Below are 19,036 nucleotides of genomic sequence, written 5' to 3'. Positions count from 1 at the left end.
GGTAGCATACGTATTTTCTTCAGCTAGCGCGCGTTTGGTGGGTGTTTCTCCCACCAAAAACTGTTCCGCACGTGCCCTTACCACGGCGCATTTCTATCTTGCCTCAGCAATGGATTTCATCTGTCTTTTCACTTCTTTAATTTATTTTCTGAACAATCCGGGTATCATGCTATCGGCATTTAAAAGATAGTCCAGTGTGGCTTGTAGCTCGTTTTCTTTTTCTTTATATCGTAGGATGCTTGACCTCTCAATTGCGCACATTTTTACTTCGGTTTTAAAATTCTCCAAAACCGCACTAAAGCTTGTGGTATTATTAATCAGAGCTTCCTTGCACTTTTGGCTCACAAGTTTAACAAACGCTTCGTCTTTCAAAAGGTTTTCATTTAACTTCAACAGGTTCCTATTAAACACACTGGTTCTTTTTTCATCACCTACTTGGAACATTACGAGACTATGGTCACTAAAGCTAACGTGTTTCACTATGTAGTTGCTACAAAAAGCCAAGATACTTTGCGAAATGTACACGCGATCTAATCTAGCGTGGCTTTGAAACTGAATGTGTGTGAACTGCGCATGATTTCCATGAAGAACATCACCAGCGTCCACAAGGTCACAGTCCTCTGTTAAAGCTCTAAGCTGTAGCGCACTTTTTTCACGAAATGGATTATTACTAACCCTGTCTTCAGGCATGCAAACGCAATTGAAGTCACCAAGTAACGCGACAATCCTCTCACACTTTAGGAAATTAGCTGCGTAATAAAAAAAAAAAACATTTTCTGTCAGAACATGTATTAGGTGCGTATACACAAATAATTCACCATTTTTTTCCATGCGAAGAAAAATCACAAAGTGCTAATCTGCCATCTTGAGAAGTTCTGACACTTTCTTCAACAATGCCAATAGACCGTTTTAAATAGATGACTCCCGACTTCCCTATGGTATGGCATACACATACATTAAAATTTGCTTGATAATTATCAACCATGCGCTCAACGTGCTCCTCGCTCTCAATTTTTTGTTCTTGTAGCGCTATAAGATGTTGATATCATTTTCAATTAACAGTCGCTTTAACTGTACTTGTCGCTTTCTTGCCGTTAGCCCTCGTACATTCAGAGTACCTATCCGAAGCGCTGACGGTAATTTAGAAGACTATGAGGGCTCAAGCCCCTCACAATTGAGTGTGAGGGGTGAAGCCGAGTGCAGTGCGAAAGATTCGTGATTCTGGGACTCAGACTCACAGTCTCACGCCGCTCTGCAAGAAGTAACCTCGCTGTGTGAAACGAGGCCGAAGCGTGTTCCTTGGCGGCACACATTGCCGACACACAGCGCTGCTCGTCCGACCCAGTTCAACCGCCAAGTGCTATTCCGGTCAGCTACCCCGCTCACGCGGGGTAGCTGTTGGTGTGGTCTTTTTGTCTGGCGGCACTTTGGGTTTTACTTTAAGCGAACTACTTCTGATGACTGGTGTCTTCAAGAGTGGCTCAGCAGTGCAGTCTTCACCTCGCTTGCCGACGTCTTCATTCCGTTCACGCGGCCTCTTTGAGACAGCTGAAGTGCCGTTTTTGCCTCTGTCTTTGACAGCGCCTTTCTTGTTAAGTTCGAACTCATAGGTTTCCATGATGGTCGCATGAAGGCTTGTGTTGTCCGAGACTTTATCATCTTCTGCTGTTTCTTGTAGCTCGTTGGCTTTGCTGTCCTGGCTGTCATCCTTTCCTTCAGCGTTGTTATTAAAGGAGGGTTGCGTTAATGGCTTGACGCCAGAGCTTGATGCATCCCCACCTTCGCTGGTGGTTTCCTCCGCATCAACCTGGTCCACGAGGTGTTCATTCACAGTGTCATTTCTACCGGACCTGTTACGTTGGTGTAGCTACGCACACACTGGGTCTCATCGTGGCCATCGCGATGGTAGAGCCCGCAGCGTGGAACTCGGCACTCGCGCCGTATGTGACCAGTGCCGTGGCACCGGAGGCAGAGCAACGGTCTCCCTGGTACGTGTACTAGTGCATGGTCTGCGCCAACGCGGACCTGGTGTGGCAGGTCTTCCACGGTGTAGCCAGCCTTCAGGCGCAGGGACACTAGACGCGTGGGAGAACCCTTGTCATTACAGCCTGCCACACGCCACTTCTCCCTCAATATATCGCTAATAGTGCCGTAAGGCGCCAGGGCAGTTCTCACGTCTTCGTCCGGTGTGGTGTGCAGAAGCCAATACAGCTTCATCCTGATGTCTTGGTTGCAGGGGTCTATCACAATACACCACTGCTCCTTAACACTGAAGGCTGGGGCTGTCAAAATCTGCTTGGCTTTTCCGTCTTTGAATGTTATCGCCCAGACGTGATTCATTTGACATACCCCTAGGGCCACAACTTCCGGCATGAGCTCCAGATGGTCTAAAGCATCTCGGTTAATGTTCCACACGGTATGACCTTGTCTTTACATCAGCGTGCAAAAAAACAGCAATCTTAACGGTCGTACCTGAAGGCAACTGCGTTAAAATGATCTGGTATTCCTGCGATGTCGTGTCGTTTAACATGATGCCGCGATCCAGCTGGGCCGCTGAAACCGCCCCTGAGGAGCAAGACATTCTGCGTCCGCACCGTACGGTAGCCGGAAGTAGAATCTTTAGGCCACGCGGACAAGTGTGCCTCGGCGGTGCACAATGGCTTGACATGTATTCTTCAAGGTGTAAATAAAATTATTCAAAGAACGTCTCCGACAGGACTCGAACCTGCAATTTTCTGATCCGAAGTCAGACGCCTTATCCATTAGGCCACGTGGACAAGTGCGCCTCGGCGGTGCACAACGGTTTGATATGTATTCTTGAAGGTGTAAATAAATGTATTCAAAGAAAAAAAAATTAAATTATGGGGTTTTACGTGCCAAAACCACTTTCTGATTATGAGGCACGCCGTAGTGGAGGACTCCGGAAATTTCGACCACCTGGGGTTCTTTAGCGTGCACCTAAATCTAAGCACACGGGTGTTTTCGCATTTCGCCCCCATCGAAATGCGGCCGCCGTGGCCGGGATTCGATCCCGCGACCTCGTGCTCAGCAGCCCAACACCATAGCCACTGAGCAACCACGGCGGGTATATTCAAAGAACGTCTACGACAGGACTCGAACCTGCAATCTTGTGATCCGAAGCCAGACGCCTTATCCATTAGGCCATGCGGCCAATTTCTTTTTTCATTTCCATACAATCGACAAATACATCAAACACACTGCTACCACCATTAGACAATATTCGCTTTCCCACCGCTGCGCTTGGAGCTTGCGCTCGAGATTACAAAACTTTCATTTTGGCAAGGGCATCCATCAATAACAACAATTCATCGTCATACGCTAACTTCTGAAACATTTCTCGTAGTTTCCTGATATTTGCAGCAAAATAGGAGTTTACTGTTCTGACATTTATATCACAATTCTTTACAGCCATTCGGTTTCTCCAGATCCTGTGAAGGCCCAGAAGAAAGAATATGTCATAAGGTCATACTGTCTTGCACTGTGGCTAGGTAACGAATACCATGAGCTGTTAACGGCAGCTCTTTTTTAATTGTTCTATGCATAATATCCCAAAAGAAGACCGCACTTCAACAGTCTAGAAAAACGTGTTCTATAGTTTCTGGTTTCTTGCAAATCAAACAGTTAGCCATCCATGGTAAAAATCCCCTCTTTCTTCTAGCCATGTTTTCACAGGCAAGGTATTAGTATGTAGTTTAAAAAAGAATGTTTTCACTCCCCCTGGTGCAATCATTCATTTCACACGTTTTAGCACATCTTTCGCTTGGCCTTTGCGGTCCAATAATTGATATAATGGTTCTGGAGAACATAATATCTATTAAATTCGAGCTTATCCACTTACGACTCACTGTAGCCATATATTATATGGAAAAGTGGTGGTTTAAAAATCTAAATGCTACGACCACCTCACGTAAAAATTTACTGGTTGCCTAACACCCACCCTCCCTCATCGAGACAACAAAGTGAGGTAAAACATTGCTCAATCGGACTTGAATAATTGCTCTCAAGAAAGTATTTGTCGTGTCTCGTAAGAACAAAAATCAAGAAAGCAGTTGCTTTAAGTATAAATTCGGTAATGACAAGCCCCCCTGACCCAACTTGCGAAACAAGTTGTTCCTGCTTGTTCTTTCATATTCAGACTGCCACACAAGAACGTACCCGGGTGATTTTAATTGTGTTTGCTTTCCAGAAGATTAATCTAAGTTGACTAGTGTTTCTGATAAAAGTGCGTTGCTTTGAAGCTCGATTGTAAGGCAACAAGAGCTTGAAGACATTGGTTATGTGTTGTCAAACGAAAATCATACCATGTATACGCACTATCAAGGTCAGTGTCATGACAGGCTGGACATAATTTATGCTCCGTTAACATGTGTAGCGTTATTTGCAAGTTATCAAGTGTTACATGTTAGTTTTAGCGATCATTGCCTCATTATGTCAACCATAGGAAACAAACAAAAACCATCGAAATTCAGCTGGGACTTTTAAGCTTTTGCAAGACGACCTTTTTCAAAAGGCTGTTCAAGAAAATCTCGAAAATTTCCTCAGCATAGCTACGTCAGCGTTCTTCATTGCAGAATGGAAACTCTTCAAAAGAGACGTTAAATTCACTGCCATTGAAAGAGCATGCGTAGTCTATCACAAAGAAAAAGAGCGTGAGAAGGAATTACACCTTAGGCTAAAATATATGCTCAGCGCAGAAAGCTCTTCGCCTGGCATATTTTCGAAAGAAATCGAAGAAGTATGAACTTGAAGTCATGGATTGAGAAAAGTACAGGGGTGCGGTATTAAGGGCAATGGCGGAGAGTTTATGGATGGGAGAAACGCCTACCAAGCGAGCAATAAGTGACGAGAAGAAACACGCGGTTTCCAAAGAATCAACAGACATAAGTTATCAAGGGGAAGTCACTAGTGATGTTGGAATGATTGACCACACATTTGAGTCTTATTATGAAAGTTTGATTGGGAAAAAGACATGTGATATTGAAAGGTTTAGAACTGACTTCTTGCCAATAATGCCAACCTTATCAGACGAGGTCTGTGAAGGGCTCGATAGACCAATAAGCCTTTCAGAAGTTGAGGATGCGATTGATGAACTTATTCCCGGCAAGTTGCCGGGGCCTGATGGTCTGAGAGGGGCTTTCTATAAGTGCTTTAAAAGTGGAGTAGCTGTAGCATTATATCGCGTGATAAGGGAGATGTGCGAGAATAACGAAGCACCTCCTTCTTTTCGGACATCGCACGTTATTTTAATTCCTAAAGTAAAAGATCGTGCGCTACTTTTGGCAGTTGAAGCCTACAGACCAATAAGCTTGACAAATACGGACGATAAAGTTTACACTAAAGTACTGGTGCGACGATTGCAGACCGTTATAAAAGAACTTGTGGGCCCCCATGAGACATGCGGTATCAAAGGCAGCTCGATCTTTTCGAATATACATACTGCAAGGACCATACTAGAATGCTACGATGAAAGAGAGGACAGAGTCGCTATTATACAAATTGACCTTGAAAAGGCTTTTGACAGTAACCCATGATGCCATATTTTTGCTCTTAGAACATGTTAAAGCCGGTGCCGTGATACCAGATGGAGTAAGAATGGTATGTGTGTGTGAAAACATTTATTGGAATGAGGTCCGGAGGCTCGACTTCTTAAGTCAAGGCGGGCCGCTCCCACGTTGGCACTGTCAGGCCAAGCCTTTCAGCGACATCATGGGCCCTCTGGACGGCCCAGTAAGAATGGTGTACAAAGATTGCACTGCAAAGTTAGTAATTAACAGGAAATTAGGCGCCAGTACGAAAGTGGAATCATCAGTAAAACAAGGATGCTGTTTGTCGCCTGCTTTATTTGCCTTGTATTTAGAGCCTTTCTGTTTAAAAATAATGAAAAGCCAATCTATTCGTGGGTTTATCTACGCAGGAATTAATACTAGAATTCTGGCTTATGTAGCTGACGTGGCAATTTTTTGCCGTGAGACAGAAAGCGTGAATAACACTATGAAAGATGTTTGTTTTTTTTTTTCGCTCCGCAACTGGAAGTGTTATCTGCTGGACTAAGTGCCTAGGTTTATGGCACGGCAGCTGGCCACAGGTACCCGAGTATTTTTGCAATATGAAATGGAGCGTTACCCCTGGAATATATCTTGGGGTGTCATTACAACATTATCGTGACACTGCCGAGTATTGGATCGAAGAAGTAAAAAGAGTTAAAGATCAGACAGAAAAGTGGGGTGGGCATAATATTTCGATGTTTTCAACAGCTAGTGTTTGCAATTTGTTTTTAGTTTCAGAGGTGTATTATGTACTACAAGTGTTATGCATGGCAAGGACTTCGGTTGAGAAACTTCACAGAGCGTTTGCGGTATTACATGGGGATCCGCTTGGGAGAGAACTAGCCGGTGTAACTTGTTTAACTCGGTGAAGAATGGAGGAATAGGATTAACACATTTGTTTTTGAAACAGATTGTTAGCAGGTTCTTTTTCTTAAGGGACCAAAGTGATATATCTCTGCGTACTGTTATTCAAGTGAGATTTAGCGCTTCCTTGCGTGAGTGGGTTGTCTTATCAACAAATGAAAATACTCGAACATAAATTGGCTTTCTGAAGGAAGTTGTTATGTCCTTTTCTTTACTGAATGCGCGTTTTTCGAATGAATTTTTGACTTCAGTGACGCGTAAGAAACTTTATAGTGAACTGGTTGATGTTTTCTTGCCGCATCCTGCTTACCATAAGATGTATAACTTAGGACCTGAACGCAATGTGCTGAAACGCGTTAGAAGAATGCCGTTAGATATTAAGCGAAAACCTTCTTTTTTCAATTGCATTCGGGCACTCTCCTTGTGAAGCCATGGCTGCAAAGCAACCATGGATAACAGACCATGGTCTGTTATCTGCATCATATGTAAGAAACCTGAAACTATTGAGCACACCTTCTTGGATTGCCATGACTCAGTTTTCTTGTGCGATGTTCTCAAACGAACTCTGAAAAAAGAACTGCCGTTAAGTCCTTTCGGTATTCGGTTCTTACTGTGTGCAGACACAGGGGGAGTGCCGGCTGACTTGATAATGCTTTTGTGTATGAGCAGCGTGTGGAAAACACGTATGGATGTCAGAAATGCCCGCGTAGATGAAAGGTCTGCGAGGGAACACCTAAGTGAAAGTCTTAGGTACACGCGTAATGCCCTCAAGCACATGATTGAACCGCCAGAGTGGTTTCAGGAGCTTGACACTGGTGTCTGTGATATCCTCTTTGAGTGCCTTTTAAATATGTACCGTCTCTCGAAGTGATGTAATATTATTTTTCTGCACCAAGTGACTTACTTTGTACGTGTTTGAGTGGTGTAGAAATCAAGGTAATAAAGAAAAAAAAAAGTCCGCGTGGCCTAATGGATGAGGCGTCTGACTTTGGATCAGAAGATTGCAGGTTCGAGTGCTGTCACGGACGTTCTTTAAGTATTTTGTATTTACACATGGAAGAATACGTACTAAACTCTTGTGTACCACTGTGGTGCTCTTGTCCACGTGGCCTTATGGATAAGGCATCTCACTTCAGATAAGAAGTTTCCAGGTTCGAGTCCAATTGCAGACGCTCCTTTAAAAACACTTATTTCCACCTCGAAGGATACGTATTAATCGGTGGTGCACCACTGTTGCACACTTGTCCGCGTGGCCTAATGGATAAGGCGTCTGACTTCGGATCAGACGAGTGCAGGTTCAAGTCCTGGCCCGGACGTTCTTTAAACATTCGTTATTTACACCTCGAAGAATACGTATGGAACTGTTGTGCAATCAGATCATTAATAGACTGAAGCGGATAGCAGAACGGGAAAATATCACGGATCAGAGATTAGGCAAACTTGAAATATATCTAAACGAGACGGTGGTCCCTGCTATGGAGCGGGAGTGCACTCAGACGCTAGCCCAGCAGGGTAAGTCACCGAGTGGACTTGAGCTCAAAACTAGTTCACCAAATTTCCGTGGTCAAGATGGCTCTATTAAATAGTTAATTTAGTATTTGGCAGTGGAATTGTAGGCGGTTCAATCATAAGAAGGCGTCTCTGCAGCAGTTTGTTAGAACGCATGGTGTGAAACCTTATGTTATTATGTTACAGGAAACACTGACGTCTAACGTGACCTTAACGGATTTCAAAGCGAAAGTTAAGGATAATGAACAGGGCAGAGGACTCGCTACTCCCATTAATAGGAGGTTGGCGTATATTAGACATGATTTTCACATGGCGGATTGCAAGATTGAATATACTATGGTATAGGTAATTTTTGGTCGGCAAAGGTCATGTCAGAGAAGCGTTTACCTGCTTAACCTGTACAGTAGCCCCCGGGAGACGAAGCAGAGTTTCAAATCTTTCTTGACGAAGGCAACCAATATGGCTAAGGATGCAGCGTTGATTATTGGAGGGGACTTTATTGCACCATATCATGTCTGGAAGTATGTTTATAGCACTATTAAGAAGGAGAGACTATGGCAGCAGGCACTAGACTTGAATTTACCTCTGATTACAGACCCTTCGTATCCCACCAGATGTGGCACGTCGACATGCAGAGATTCGACACCTGATCTCACTTTTGTTCGGAGGGTCGTGGATTCGTCCTGGTCCAATTCTAATACAGATTTTGGTAGCGATTATTACATACTTATGATTACTTTGGTAGTGGCCAATAAAAAGGAGCGCACATTAAGGATGGTTGACTGGGATGCATTTAGGAAATTAAGAGCGCAGACAATCGAAGATGAGAGAAATGAGTTGACCCTGGAACAGTGGACTAGTCATCTTAAAAGTGACGTTGAGGCGTCCACTAAAGAGGTTCAGACCGATATTGACACGGCACACATGGATAGTCGCCTGGCGCATTTGTTGGAAGCGAAGCAGTCGATTTTAGCGAGATGAAAGGGTCACAGATTGAATAGAAGGCTTAGAAAGCGTATAACAGTGGAAATTGAAGACCATTGTCGCGTACTGTCCAAGCAGCAATGGGATGAAGTATGCAAATCTATTGATGGTCGCATTAAGAGGGCAGGCGCCTGGAGTTTGCTCAGACATTTACTAGATGAGATCAACACTAAATCTAATCAGAGGACTGCGATAGGTAAGCCGGTCCATCAGGCGAGTCGGGATTTCATGGAGCAGGAGTTGCTGAAGGATTTGGCTGAAAGATACCTTCCGTTGGAGACCTGGCACGATACACCTGACGTGATCTTGGAATGTAGTGGGGACGGAAATGCAGCTATGGATGAGGAATTTACTGAACGTGATATAAAGATGGCGCTGCCGAATCTTAATGGTCGATCGGCATCAGGGCCGGATGCCATTACGAATAAAATGTTATGGAATTTAGACGACGGGTCAATTGAGTTCCTTACGTGGGAGGTCAATTGCCGATGGAAGGAAGGCTCTTTCCCGGAAGAGTGGAAACTTACAACTAATGTTCTGATACCCAAACCGAGGAAGGCCATTGGGCGTGAAAATCTCAGACCCATTTCCCTGACATCGTGTTTGGGGAAAGTTGCTGAGCATGTCATTTTAAATAGGATAACGCGTTATGTTGAGGGCAATGGGGTCTTTCAGCACTCGATGATAGGATTTCGACCCGGCCTCTCGACTCGGGATGATATGATCAGGATTAAGCATCAGCTCCTTGACCGGCGGACAAGGGATACCAAGGCACTAATTGTACTTGATGTGGAAAAAGCTTTTGATAAAATCCGACATTCTTTCATTCTACAGGTGCTATTGGACTTAAATATGGGGCAGCGGCTATTCCATTTTGTCAAGGCTTTCCTTATGGATAGAAGGCCATGTCTCAGGTTTGGGGAGATAACGTCGGAAGACTAAATTGGGTTGCTGTGGTACTCCGCAGGGATCCGTACTCTCGCCTATGTTATTCAATCTGGCGATGTCGGAATTGGCTAATACGCTGGACACCGTCCAGCATATTGGCTATTCTATCTACGCGGATGACATTACTATATGGAGTGTCGGTGATAGTGATGGAGAGCTTGAGGCTAGGCTGCAGAAGGTGGTAACGCTCACGGAGGAGTATCTGGGTCTCATGGGGCTCAAGTGCTCGACTAAAAAGTCGGAGTTGTTGATCTTTAAATCTAAGAAGCTAGGTCGTAGGCCGAAGGGTTTGGTACCGGAAGTTGAGCCTTGCATTAGAATTCATACTAGGGAAGGGTCAGGGACGCCCAAAGTTGAAACAATCAGGGTCCTGGGTTTTATACTTGAAGCGAATTGATCGAAAATTAGAACCATTCAGCGTATTACCAAGAAGACGGAGCAGGCCATAAGACTTATAAGAAGGACCTTTATAGAAGAAGGTGCGATGCGCTTGGTTCACGCATCTATTATGTGTCATTTCTCGTATGTGGCAGCTATGCTAAATTGGAATAGGGGGAGAAAAATAAATGGGAAGCATTAAACAGAAATGTCGTCAAGGCTGCGCTTGGTCTGCCATGACTACGTCAAACGATATGTTGTTACGACTGGGTTTGCATAATACTTTAGATGAAATTGCCGAGGCTCAGCGTACTGCACAGAGGGAGCGGTTGCTAAGTACACCAGCGGGTAGGCATATTTTAGAGTCAATTGAGGAATCGGTGGTTGTGCCGCACGATAGGGCGCCCCTACACGAGTTGAACGTAAACCTTAGGGCAAATATCATGGTTCGTCTGTTTCCGCGGAATGTGAACCCCATGCACATTCTAGGGAGGCGGGTCGCGAGAGCTAGGGCTTTGTTGCGAGAGTCAAAGGATCAGGAGGAGAAGTCTGCGTTTGTTGACGCCGCATGGATTAATGGTAAAAATGTTCATTCAGTGGTGGTGGTTAATGGCAAAGGGAGTGTTAGAAATGCCGGTTCTATTTATACCGAAGATCCGGGGGTTGCCGAACAGGTGGCTATTGCTCTAGCCCTAATTGATTCAAGAAGAGTTTTGGTGTTTAGTGTCCCGCGATCTGCGATTAAATCCTTCTCGAGAGGACTTGTTGCGGAACCGGCTAACAGACTGCTGCAGGGTAGGGATATCACTTCGCATACAGTTACTTGGTTCCCGGCGCGTATGGGGGCAGTGGAGGGAGCCCCGCGTAACCTCAACGAGGTGGCGCACAGGGAGGCACGAGGATTAGTGTGCCGTGTACTCCCTGAAGGGGCTGGATCTCCCGCTCCTGAGTAAAGGGGCCAACTGTTTACCTATAACGAAATCACCAAGCACTATTACCTACGGCGCAGGCCATTCCCCTGCCACATTCTAAATTAAATAGGGCACAGGCGTTTACATTAGGGCTTCTGCAGACAGGCACGTACCGTAACCCGGTCACATGAATAAAATTAATCCGGACTGCGGGGTTTCAGTCTACTGTAGTTAGTGTGGGGGTTTGCTCGATTTAGAACACATGCTTTGGCGCTGCTTGGCGTTGGCTGGTGATGGTTCTCGAGGTGAACAGTGGTGGCAGCGGATGCTGCACCGTGAAGTGCTGGCGGACCAACTCAGGGCTGTCCAGACGGCAGAGGGGCTCGGCCTCTCTGTACCGACGTGGGAGCGGACCGCATCAGTCCCACACTGATCCCTCAGGACCTAAATAAAGTTATTCATACGATATCATACCATACCATACCACAGAGACATACTTCAAGGACAGACAACCTACGTCGGCAGCTGTTGAAACGTCAGAGAAGGAAATTGTGAAAAGTGTTGGAAGCGACAACAGTGACGTGGCACCTGTACGACAGGTTACCGCTACGCCAACGTGCGCCGTCAAAGACGTCTCTGACACCACTCAAGCCTCGCCGAGTAGCGACCAAGAAGACATGGACGTCGCGAACAGCTCCTCTGCGAAACGGCCACACGCGCAAGTTTCCGAAGGTGACGAAGCTGGCAGCGGGAAGGCACAGGAGCCGCCCAGAAAAGAAAGTTCACACCGTCGTCCATCTTGCAAACCAAAGCCTCACATTTCGCCGGATTCCAGTTCGACGGCATCGAAGGCGCGCCCGTAATAACGAGGGCGTCGTCCAGCAATGCCTTTATGCGAGGTGATTGACGGGCTCCAGAGTACGTTTGTATGGTTCGGCTGCTTTTGCCTAGGAAAGGAATTTTCTGCGTTCTGAGAAACGGCAGGATGTATGGGTTCAATTGAACTAGTGTGCTGAGTTTTCTTCTTCTCAATATGAGAGTGCGCATAGTGTCTTGCTCCGCGCCCTTGATTGCCTCTTCCAAGTCGAAAGATGGATTGGCGTCGCAGTGTTCTTCCATCACAGACTGAAATTTAGACCAGTCAACTCTTTGGATCGTATCTCGTATTTTGGAAGGCGACAATCCTCTGATTTTGATGTGCGTGGGTATATGGTCGCTCCCGTGCGTCTCTACGTCCGCAAACCACCCAGCACGTCTGACAAGGCTTCAGGAGACAAAAGCCAAGTCAAGGCAGCTGCTTATGTGGATCCACGTAGAAACGTAGGGCTTCCATTATTCAGCAGCCAAAGTTCATTACAGGAGGCGAAATATACCAGAACTCTGCCTCTCGCGTTGACCTTCGAACTTCCCCAGAGTGTATGATGGTCGTTGAAATTTCCAGTAATGACCCAGGGACCGGGAGATGAGGACAAGATGTCTCGTAGTCTTTTGTGACCAAATCGACTTGACGGAGATAGGTAGGTGCCCACAAAAGTAAACGCAAAACTCTTCTTCCTTACTGTTAGGCATATGTATTGATTATCGTCGTTAGGTGGCACAGGCTGATGAATGTAAGTGAGGTCATGGCGAATAAACGCCAAAACCTTACTGTTTTCACCAACAGTTGACGACATAAATGATTCATATCCAGAAAGCCTGATCGGGTTGGATAAGTTAGGCTCGCAAATGACGATAATGGGAAGCATATTGGCGTACACGAAGCGACAGAAATCCGAAATGCGCGCTCTCAGTCCACGGGTATTCCATTGAAAAATAGCTGCTTGTCGGACCTCATCCCTGAAGGACAGTGGCTGGGGAGCCATGATCTACTCAAGGGTTGCCAGCACCGGACTCAGAGCGCCCAGTAGTTGAAGCGCACTTCTGGCAGACGGTGTGTGCATGTTGCTTAGCAACACGCGAATGGCATTCAATAAAGGCCTAATAAGTGCTATCACTTGCTCATCAGTATTCCGCGACTCATCGGATACAGCACCTTGATGTACTGGGGGCGGCTTCTCCTGCGGCTCTTCTTCTGGTCGTGTACGCGGAAGTGGCGACCATTCCTTTGTAGAGAGAGATCTGGCACTTTTCTCCCTTCCAACATCGGCGTTTGGGGTGCTGGAAACTTCCGCTAATGGTGCTGCTTCACGAGTTGACTTTTCTTGAAAAGTTTATATTCTACGTCGTGAAGTCCTTCGACGGAGGCGCTGTCTTCGCCGCACTTTTACCTCGGCCTCTTTGCGGGTAGAATTGTCTCTTACCATTTGTTTAAGAATGGTGATCTCTTTCTTGATCTGGGGATTGTCTTTGGTCTTTGGAAGAGGTGCAGTGATCACCCAGACCATTAGAACACTTCAACGTGGTTGCGCTGCAGTTGTCTTCTGAGTGGGGTTCGGAGCATCGAGGGCACACGGCGGAATTTCCGCAAACACTCTTCACATGGCCAATCTTCTGACAATTGAAGCATTGCATTGGTCTTGGAATAATTGGTCAAACCTTGTGGCGAAAGTGGCCAACCTTAGCGTAGGATGGGAGGCAGTCACCTTTGAACGTTATCCTCACACAACGTGTGTTACGGAGGCGACCAACATGCACAATGACGTTGTGTTCACTTGCTGGTTTTATGAGAACTGGGAGATCTCCCTTAGGTATTTCATCGTCAATGCCATAGATGACTCCTGTTATTGTGGCACCATTCGCTGGCACGATGGAGCGGACCTTGATGTTACCCAGCTGCGTTACATGTTGTAGTATGTCCAGCGCGCTCGGTTTCATAACATCGATTGCCAGGATATTTCGCCTAGCGTTTATCCTGACATCCTTGATGCCGTTCAGCACGGTGTTCTCTAGGTATACGGAGAGTGCTTGATATACGGAAAATGCTTGCCTGTTGAGGACGCGTATGTTGTCAGAAGCGTTCTGTGGCACAAACAGGATTAGTGAGGCCATCGTTGAGGGGCAGTTTTCATGGTGTTCGAGCTGCATGCCGAACATCCGTTGAGAATTCTTCGTTTAGCCTTGCGGTACTGGACAAGTCGAAAGCTGTCTTCCGAGGATTCGTCACCTGATGCGGAGTACAGCTCAGCGTCCTCACTATCATTCGATGTATTTACTCGCTTCCTCGAACCGATGCGCGCGGGTGCACGGGCACCGTGAAGGTCCTCGGGGTGCTGTACATCCATCACCGCGATGTAGGGGGCGGTGGGCCCCACAACTGCAGTGGGAAGTCCAGAAAGGCACAGAGACGGGCGAGATGTGTTCCACAAGAGAAGCCCTCGTGGTTCAGAAGATTTCCTTTATAGCTCAGGGATGGTACTCTGCCACCTGGGGTCATGCTATGAAACAGTTATTTCATTGACCAACACCAGACCTGTCATGATTGCAGAGACGATGAGGACGACGTTGTAACCTGGCTGGGCTATTCGTTTTGGCAGGGCTACATGCATATGAGCTTACAAATATACCTGTACATATTGATTCCCGTGTATCTTCTTACGCAACAATATCATTAATGAAAATATTGAATAAAGGGGCCCCAGTATACTGCCTTGTGGTATGCCATTCCTAATATATTTAGAGAGTGAGAAATTCCGGGTAATTGAGGCACGCCGATGCCAATTTGATAAAGGCTTACGCTAAAGTTACGTCCCACATGTCTCTCCAACGTTCACAACAAGTAGGTTATATCGATACAGGATATTTTAAACTAAAGTGCGTCCGACATATTTTAGTAGCATTTTCCATGTTTCCATGGATTGGTCGGGCACAAGCATGCTTAAACGCTAAAGAGGTGTTTCGGTGGCGTCCGCGCTTATTGTTGGCGTTTTGACGTGCAGCCTGCCTGTGCCGGTGCAGCTGCGTTGATCGACGGTTTGTAACATTCCTATAAAAACAGCCGCAATCGCTTTCATATCGTTGTGCGGTTTCAACGCAAAAAAAGAAACAAAAAGAAAAACGTTTCATTCAGTACCCCTCGACATGATACTATGTCAATATATGCTTATTGCAAATAGCCCAACGCTCCAAGTAGGCTTTTCTACCGATCCTCCGATTGGTGGCCATCTATTGATCTTCACGACTTTCGCAATTAAGAAGATGTGGAAATGGAAATTGCAATCCACATATTGCCGTGACCAAGAGCTGACAAAGCCGTGGAGCGCCACTCTTCTCCGCACCTTCGCTGCAAATCGCCTTCAGGTTTTTTTCGCGAAAGTGCGCGAATGACCCTTGTCGTACCGCTTGCTTTGTCGCCTAAAACAGTTCTTTCTTGACGCTTCTTATGTAGGCTGCTTTAATCACACCGCTAGGCAGACTGCTAATTGAAACGAAGCAAAGGAAGTTGGCAGAAGCAATCGGACCCTGCCGTGCTTAGTGGCAGGCAGAGACGCTACGCCAAGGCCATCGCTAAAACATTATTTTATTTTTTTTCCATTGATTTATGGGTAATGTGGTGCGAAAATTGTTTCCTATATATTTAGACACGCGTATGCAGAACAAGCGCAAAGTGCTACGCAGTCCTATGAAAGTTCAAAAATTGGGGAAAACCAAAGCAAGTGTTTAGATGCGAAATGCGCTTAGGAAAGGGATCAAAAGTTTCAACCACACTACGCTCTTGAGCAGCCTTTCTAAAATGAGGCCTTGTCGGGTGAAGTGGTTTAGCATGTCTGTCCAACATGCGGCCTCTCCATAAGGAATACGGTCCTAATAACATAACCAAAACCTCAGAGTGCCGTTTTCTAGCTCCCATATTACCTACTGCCTCAAAACTTGAGACCTTTCCCGCATTATTTTCATTGATTTCGGTGTTTCGAAGAACGGTTGTTTGATGGTTTACGTAGAACCTAACCTCTCGTCCTATATTGTATTGAACCTCTGAAGCCGTTTCTTATAGTCTCTTTATTATTCAGCTCTCCACCACGTTAGCACAGATTACCGTCGAAATGTGCTACAAAGCATGCTCCTCTTGCTTGTTTGTGCAGGATCCAAGATGACACATGTCGTGACCCAAAGCAGCGCCTGCATAATCGGCAGCCCTCTATGTATTTTAACTGCTGTATTCTGAAGCTAATCAAACCACAGCCCTCAGTCCCCAGCAGCTGCGAAGCAACTGACCACGTCGGCGGTCAAACCGGTGACGCAGCAGAGGGTGCTAAGAATCCCTGGATCCGGACAGACCACCATTGGAATCTTAACCTGGCAACGTTAGCACTAGAACTTGATCTAGTGAGGCGAGTCTAGCAGTGCTATTGGAGGAATTAGAGGGCAGTAAATGGGATATAATCGGGCTCAGTGAAAGTAGGAGGACAAAAGAAGCATATACAGTGCTAAAAAGCGGGCACGTCCGGTGCTACCTGGGCTTAGCGGAGAAACGAGAAAAAAGAGTCGGATTCCTCATTAATAAGAATAGCTGGTAATGGGGTGCTGCAGCTTTTGTCAGACAAGAATACTACCTTTTGCTGCAGCACCTGAGACAGCTGTATGTCTCAAACAACAAATAGATGAAATCAAAAATGAATATGCAGGAATTCTATAGAATTAACGAGAGGGTGGCAGGTCTTGTTGAGAAACTTAATAAGAGGTACAAATTGAAGGTCCTACAGGTCTACGCCCTTACATACAGTCATGATGACGAGGAAGTCAAAACCTTCTATGAAGACGTGGAATCGGCGATGGGTAAAGTCAAAACAATATACACTATACTGATGGGCGACTTCAATGCCACGGTAGACAAGAAGCAGGCTGGATACAAGTCAGTGGGGGAATAGGGCATAGGCACTAGGAATACTGAAAAGATTTTGCGCCAACAAAACAACACACACAAGAAAGACGACGACACCACGGGCGCCCGTGGTGTCGTCGTCTTTCTTGTGTGTTGTTTTTTGGCGCATAATCCTTTCAGTATGCCAGATCACCAACTAGCCCAGCACTTAACTCTTCTAAAGCACTAGCAATAGTAAGGGAGAGTTCTTAGCAGACTTTGCAGAACAGAATAATATGCGGATAATGAATACCTTCTTCCGCAAGCGGGATAGCCGAAAGTGGACGTGGAGGAGCCCGAATGACGAGACTAGAGATGAAATAGACTTTATGCTCTGAGCTAACCCTGGCGTCATACAAGATGTGGACGTCCTCGGCTAGGTGCCCTGCAGTCACCATAGGATGGTAAGAACTCGAATTAGTCTAGACTTGAGGAGGGAATGGAAGAAACTGGTATATAAGAAGGCGATCAATGAGTTAGCGGTAAGAGCGAAAATAGTGGAATTCCGGATCAAGCTACAGAACAAGTATTCGGCTTTAACTCAGGAAGAGGATCTTAGTGTTGAAACAATGAACGACAATCTTATGGGCATCATTAAGGAGTGTGCAATAGAAGTCGGTGGTAACTCCGTTACACAGGATACTAGTAAGCTATCGCTGGAGACAAAAGTTCTGATCAAGAAACGCCGATGTATGAAAGCCTCTATAACGCAACAGCTACAATAGAACTGGCAGAAATTTCGAAGCCAATCAACAAGCGTAAGACAGCTGACATAAGTAAGTATATTATGGATATAATTGAACATGCTCTCAGGAACAGGGGAAGCCTATAAGCAGTAAAGAAGAAACTAGGAATTGGCCAGAATCAGATGCATGCGTTAAGAGACAAAGCCGGCAATATCATTACTAATATTGATGAGATGGTTCAAGTGGCTGAGGAATTCTATAGAGATTTATACAGTACCAATGGCACACACGACGATAATGGAAGAGAGAATGGTCTAGAGGAATTTGACATCCCACTAGTAACGCCGGAAGAAGTAAAGAAAGTTTTTGGAGCTATGCAAAGGGGGAAGGCAGCTGGGGAGGATCAGGTAACAGCAGATTTGTTAAAGGATGGTGGACAGATTGTTCTAGAGAAACTGGCCACCCTGTATACGCAATGCCTCATGACCTCGATCGTACCGGAATCTTGGTAGAACGCTAACATAATCCTAATCCGTAAGAAAGGGGACGCCAAAGACTTGAAATATTATAGACCGATCAGCTTACTGTCAGTTGCCTACCAACTATTTACTAAGGTAATCGCAAATAGAATCAGGGACACCTTAGACTTCTATCAACCAAACGATCAGGCAGGATTCCGTAAGGCTACTCAACAATAGACCGTATTCACACTATCAATCAGGTGATAGATAAATGTGCGGAATATAACGAACCCTTATATATAGCTTGCACTGAATAAGAGAAAGCGTTTGATTCAGTCGAAACCTCAGCAGTCATGGATGGATTACGGAATGAGGGTGTAGACGAGCCGTATGTAAAAATACTGAAAGATATCTACAGCGGCTCCTCAACCACCGTAGTCCTCCATAAAGAAAGCAACAAAATCCCGATAAAGAAAGGCGTCAGGCATGGAGATACGATCTCTCCAATGCTATTCACAGCGTGTTTACAGGAGGTATCCAGAGACCTGGATTGGGAAGAATTAGGCATAAGAATTGGGCATAAGAATTGGGCCTGGAGAGGCAAAGCAGAAGGGTGTGTCTAAAAATTAATCTGCAGGAAACTAAAGCAATGTTGAACAGTCTCTAAAGGGAACAGCAGTTTACGATAGGTAGCGAGGCACTGGAAGTGGTAAGGGAATACATCTACTTAGGGCAGGTAGTGACCGCGGATCTGGATCATGAGACTGAAATAATCAAAAGAATAAGAATGGGCTGGGATGCGTGTGGCAGGCATTCTCAGATCATGAACAGCAGGTTGCCATTATCCCTCAAGAGAAAAGTGTATAACAGCATTGTCTTACCAGTACTCACGTACGGGGCAGAAACCTGGAGGCTTACGAAAAGGGTTCTA

The sequence above is a fragment of the Dermacentor andersoni genome, chromosome 3 (genome assembly GCF_023375885.2).
Source record: "Dermacentor andersoni chromosome 3, qqDerAnde1_hic_scaffold, whole genome shotgun sequence".
NCBI classification, from domain to species: Eukaryota; Metazoa; Arthropoda; class Arachnida; order Ixodida; family Ixodidae; genus Dermacentor; species Dermacentor andersoni.
The sequence above is the reverse complement of the archived record's forward strand: the minus strand, read 5'-3'. Positions refer to the sequence as shown.